Below are 6,573 nucleotides of genomic sequence, written 5' to 3' on the forward strand. Positions count from 1 at the left end.
AAAAGGGATGGAGAGATTAAAGAGTGAGGAATGATTGAGTAATCCAAATGAAGACTTAACCAGAGTTTATGAATAAACTGTTCAAGGAAAGCTGGTTACGAAAATTCTTGAAAGATTTGAAATGGAAATTGCTGACCCATATTAACCCTAGCCATGTGTCCACTACTTCAGAAGAAAAGGAAGCCATGCAGAGAATTCCATACAGAAGTGTGGTTGGATCACAAATGTATGGTACGCTATGGATAAGACCAGTTTTATCTTTTGCCATGAGTTATGATTAATCGGTTCCAGAATAATCCAAGCATGGAGCACTGGAAGACCATCAAATGAGTACTGCGACATTTGAAGGGAATTATTAATTACACACTCAATTATGGAGGAGGCTCGGACATACAGGTACAAGGATATTCAGATGTGGACTATCAGGGCGATCCAGATGAGAGAAGTCCACATCTGGATATATCTTCATGCTTGCAAATGAAGCTGTTTCTTGGACCTCAAAAAAACATGATATATTTGCACTCTTGACTATGGAGTCAGAGCATGTTGCATGTTGTTTCACTGCTAAAAGAAGCAGTTTCGTTGAAGAAGTTCCTGAATCAACTCAGATTTAATCTAGTGAACTGCTCGTGTGTTGGAATCTTCTGCGATAACCAGACAGCTATTTATAAGATAAAAGAACCGAGATTTCACTAGAAATCAAGACATATAAATCCGTGCTACTACCACACTCACAAAGATCTGAGTAGGAGATTTAGATTGCATACATCCCAACAAAGGCCATGTTACTAGATCCTTTGACAAAAGAATTAGTGGCAAATGTTTTTGCTAAACATGTATATGAGATGGGCTTGAGAGAAATTGAGAGGGAGTAATTGTATGGCCTTCAAAGGCCAAGTGGGAGATGTTGGGTTTTGTGGCATTTAAAGCCCTAGAGAACTTGTAAAAATGATATCTATGATGGAATATGCCCTTTAGTGGAAGTTTGTGTGTTGATTGACCATGAGTTGGACGGTTTATGGCCCTGATCATGTCTAAAACCTTTGCCTTTAAGCATATGGTACTAACCGAGAAGGGTTGGAAGTGGGTCACCCCTTGTTGAGGTAGGGATGATGCCTAGGGATCTTGTTTGTAGGCCAGGAGAACTGCGTCGTCTCCTGTGTGTGGTTGTAGGTCTATGAGAGCAAGGGCCAAATCCCGCACGGCATGTACACATGATAGCCGCATGGAAAGCAGCCCTTTCTAGAGAGACACATGTACATGTGTATTGTGAGAGCCCCATTTACACTGTAGTGACAAGTGCTAAACTTGCTCTTAAAGGGGGAATTGTAATCCACATTCCAAGGTCATGGTCTCATTGTTTTATTATCCAACTTTGACAAACCAATCATGAGCATCTGCAAAGAGACTGTGTCATGGGACTTTATTGGGTTAAATAACAGAACAGTTGTGGATCATAGTTTCCGAGGTGAGTGGAATGTCCTTATTGTCGTTTATATTGATCCATTGGTACCAGTCCACTCTTAATATATTTGATTTTAGTATTATAAATGTTCCTTTGATTTTTAAGTAGTTTTCAGAATTTTAAATATTATTTTTTGCTGTAAATTTTCATAAAAAGAGTATTTCTGAAAATTGCATAACTTTAACATATGTGGGACCAAGGATCTAACCCCACATGTGAGACGACGTACTCCTTAGGGACGACGCCCTATTTTTTTGTAAAGCATGATAGTGGCATGCCATTATTTGTGAAACAAGGGAGGGCACACCCTCTTTTAAATATTTTATATTGTTTTAAAATGTTGTTTAAAATAGATGGCACGCCACCTTTTCTTTACACTAAGGAGGTCACATCACTGTTTAAAAAATATAGTGGCCACACCACTTTTTAAGGAAAATAAGGGGCACCCCATATTATTAAAAAAATTATTGTTTTAAAAGGAAAAGGGATCACGCCACTTTTTGTGGCCCCATACCACTTTTTGTGGAATAGGCACGCGTCTTTATTTTAAATTGAATTTGTTTCAAATTTAAACTTGTTATATCTAAAGATGAGAAATCTAATGAGATATTATTTCTCAATATTGTGGGAAATCTAGGTAATATTTATCTAAAAAATATTTAAGTTTGATTTCAAATTTAAAAAGATAAAAGTTTAAATTTGATTGGATTTATTTTAAATAGGAGTTGATTGAGTGAAAGTGTAAAGGGATAATGTTCCTAATATTTTTACCCAAAATCATGATAGCTGATTTTTGCGACAGATGGCTCTGATTAATCTCTCAGCCTTAAATTTCTATTTATTCTAAAAGGTTTTGTTGGAAATTAGATAAGACAAGAATGTTATTTAAACTAGGATAAAGAATCCTATTCAAACTAGAAGATAGATATTTTTTAAATTTCTTTCTATTTAAAAGAGTTTGAATCTATTTTAAACCATCATAAGATCTTCTCTCTTCCAAAGATCCTTCTCTCTCCCTCACACACCAAATTGGGAGATTCTCTCTTGTCTCTCTCACGCACCAATGTTGAGAGGGGGGGGGGACCTCTCTCTCTCCCGCACACCCCAAATTGTTGGAGATCTATGTCTTTCTCACGCACAATATTGGGGGGATCTCTCTTTCTCTCTCACCTCTCCCTCTCTTAACCAAAGAAAGGCACACCACCTCTCTCTCTCCTTTATAGTTTTATCTTATGAAGAAAAATAGAGGTGGCCTTTTCTTGGAGATACCCTAGACTTGGGTTTGCTGTATTTTTCTAGGAAGAAGAGAGAAGCTTACCTTATAGTGAGATTAACTCCCAAGATCAGCCCTATTTTGTGTGAGAAAGAGAGAGATCTCCCACAATTTGAAGCATGACGGAGAGAAAGAGAGAGGGCCCCCAAATTTGGTGCGTGCAAGAGAGGAGAAAATCTTCCAATTTGACGCGTGAGGGAAAGAGAGAGACAACGAACTTTGGTTTTATCCTATGAAGAAAAATAGAGGTGGCTTTTTCTTGGAGAAACCTTAGACTAAGGTTTGCTGTATTTTTGTAGGAAGAAGAGAAAAGCTTACCTTAAAGAGAGATTAACTCCCAAGATCAGCTCTATTTTGTACGAGAAAGAGAGAGATCGCCCACAAGTTGGGGCATGAGGGAGAGAGAGAGGGCTCCTCAAATTTGGTGTGTGCAGTAGAGGAGAAAATCTTCCAATTTGGTATGTGAGGGAGAGAGACAAGGAGCTTTAGGAGAGAGAAGATATCATGATGGTTTGAAATAGGTTCAAACTCCTTTACATAGAAATAAATCTAGAAGAAATATATCTCCTAGTTTGAATAGGATTCCTTCTCTTAGTTTGAATATGATTTTTGCCTTATCTAATTTCCAGTAAAACTTTTCAGGATAAATAAAAAATCTGTAGGGTGAGAGATTAATTAGAGTCATCGATCCCAAAAATCAACCATCATGATTTTGGGTAGAAAGATTAGGAACATTATCCCTTTACACTTTGATCCAATCCAGTCCTATTTAAAATAAATACAATCAAATTTAAACTTTATCTTTTTAAATTTGAAATCAAACTTAAGTATTTCTAGATAAATATTATCTAAATTTCCCTTAATATTAAGAAACCATATCTCATTAGATTTCCTATATTTAGATATAGCAAGTTTAAATTTGAAGCAAATTCTATTTAAAATAAGGGACGCGTGCCTATTCCATAAAAAGTGCCTTGGGGCATTTTGCCACAAAAAGTGGCGTGATCCTTTTTGCTTTTTTAAACTACTTTTTTTAATAATATGGTGTGTCCCCCTTATTTTCCTTAAAAAGTGGCGTGACCACTATTTCTCACAGGCCTACTACCGTACACAGGAGACCACACAGTTCTCCTAGTCTATAGACATAATCCTTAGGCATTTCTCCAACCTCAACAAGGGGTGACTCACTTCAAACTCTTCTCCATTTAATGCCACATGCCTAGGGCCAAGGGTTTTAGACATGACCAGGGCTATAAACCGCCCAACCCATGGTCATTCAATACACATTCCCATTGAAGTGCTTATTCCATTATATATATCGTTTTTACAAGCTCTCTAGAGCTTTAAAGGTCACAAAACCTACCATGGTCATCTTTCGGGCCCAAACTAAGGAGTTCTCAGCCTCGTTTTCTAGGGAACTGTAACTAAATTGGAGAGTGATCAATCGGTCAAGAACGATTGTCATCAAAAGCTAGCCTTTGGCATTCCCCACTCAATGGAGTCATAAAACTCATCTTCAATGGTTGTTCCCTCCGTAATGCTCGTTTGACAGGTGTTGGGGCCTTCCTCCAAGGTTGTTTGTCTCAGCTAAGGTGGTCTTTCTCAATGTCTGTTGGGGTGGCTAACTCGATGATGACTGAGGCCTTGCCCTGCTGGGAGTGCGGAGCTCAAATTGGGTCTGATCTCCTTGTGGAAGGTGACTCCCAAAATGTTATAAGATGGGCCTCACATTTTCCCCATGCTAATGCCGACTTGAGCTTGTCTTTGATGAAATCTTCTATGTTATCAGGCCATTACAGTTTGTTATTCCTGCAGACTTGAAGAATTCCAAATGCTATCCGGCCTCCCTATCCAACAAAGGTGCACACTTGCCTCTTGGGGCTGGGTCTAACACTTTGCCACATTACGGATCATCCCCCTGCCCTCCTTCATACTGCTTCCTCCCTACCAAGCCTCCGCTGCCTCCTACGTAGCCCCCCAAAGCCCCCTCTCTCTCCATGTCCATTTTGGTACTCCTTATTTCTTCATTGATTGGAGGTCACAGTGGTGTAGATTGCAAAGAGGTACCGTGAGTGAAGTTTTATAAAGGACGCACCATATGTAACTTGTATATTTCTTACATAATAAAACATTGTCAGTTACTTAAAAATATCCAAGTATTTCTTCAGTCCGGTACATGTAAGGGCTAGAATACTTTAGGCAAGTATTTCTTCAGTTTGGTACATGTGAGGGCTAGAATACTTTAGGCTTTTCTTTTTTCCGTTCTTTTTTTGGTTGAAGTGTGTTAGTGGTGGAAATAAAGCCTAGGACATAATGTTGAGGCACTTGCCCCCCTAACCACTGATGCCTCAACCATGTTCTGAGGCTGCTTTAGTTTGGACATGGGGAACAAGAGCTTCCCTAGATTCATTGATTAAGCCTACCAAAAGGATTTGGAAGTTTGGTTCCTGTCCTTAAGTTTCTTTACTTAAAAGATATCATAGTGGATGTGCATGCGCATATGAATGCATACATAGCAATGGTCCCCAATGCTCATGCTGTAGGGAGCATGGGATTGAGGTGAACCTTTGGTTGCCATGGCCCGCTCACCTGCAACAAAGCCTGGACCATTAGTTAGATTGTTAGAAAATTAAGATTGAGTGGAACCCAGCCTGGTCCATGATATACTTTTCACCAGGCTTGAACCCAGGTGTGGTTGAATATTACTGCAAAATTCACAATAGTGGAAACTAAAGAGCCTAGGGTGCTATTGCCACCCATATTTTGGGTGGCAGAACATATGACATTTGGTGGATTAAAGTAAATATGAAAGAAACAAAGAGAGATATTTAAACTTACATGTTTTAAGTTCTTAGTATATCTAGTATGATTCACTACTAATGTTAGAAAGCTCTTCAGATGAGATTGGAAGAGGGAAAGAAAGTACACCAAAAAGCCCATAACACTAACTTAACATTTTATAAAAGTTCTACCAAATGCTAATTTCCACCTTTTATCTGATATTAACTTCAATGTTTAGGGGCTGAGTTTAATGGCCTGGACCAGGCCCAGCCCATTGCAAACAAAGTAACATCCTGTCAGTAAGGACCCCATTAATTTTGTGGAACCTAACATTAAACCCATTGCACCCAATGGGTCCCTATAAGTCACCCAAATCCAAATAGGCATACTTATGGGTCTATAAATTGGTCCTAACTGCTGCTTATGTGCTGGTGGTTCATGTCCCGTGTGCATCCCCTAATACACTCACAGCCATGACTGATGCAAAGGCAGCACACACACAGATCACACTTAATATGGGCATGCGTTCTACATAAACAATATAAGTGCAAAGTCCCACATGTTCCTGTTAGTTACATTGAAAACCAGCTGAAAGTTTATTCGCAAGGGAGCAATTAGGTCATTCTCTATCTTTTTTGTAGGGATTCATGAATAGGATATCTCTTCTTGAGTTTAAAACCAAACAAAGGTTTCAAAGTCTGGCCAAAGTGGATAGTTATAACTTAAATTAGAAATGATTTGTTTATAATTTTGAAGTAATATAAAAACTCGCAACAAATTTTGTAAAGAAATGATGATGGTATAATCTTATTCAATAATGAAAATAATGGGCTGTTCTTTTTCATTTCTGTAAAAGTAATAGACATAGTAAACATTATAATGGATATAGTCCATTTTCGTTGTTTGTTTTGAAACATTTATGATGATTTCTTTATTGGTTTAATTTTTATGCCTTTTTGTCTAACAACTATAAGCACCCATCGTATATACATAGCAGACATCATATTCATCTTGCTCATTTCTTTTATGTGATATAATAGGCAGGGGCTGCAAG

This window comes from Amborella trichopoda, chromosome 11, assembly GCF_054954075.1.
Source record: "Amborella trichopoda isolate Santa Cruz 75 chromosome 11, AtrichopodaSantaCruz75HAP2 v2.0, whole genome shotgun sequence".
In the NCBI taxonomy this organism is placed as follows: Eukaryota; Viridiplantae; Streptophyta; class Magnoliopsida; order Amborellales; family Amborellaceae; genus Amborella; species Amborella trichopoda.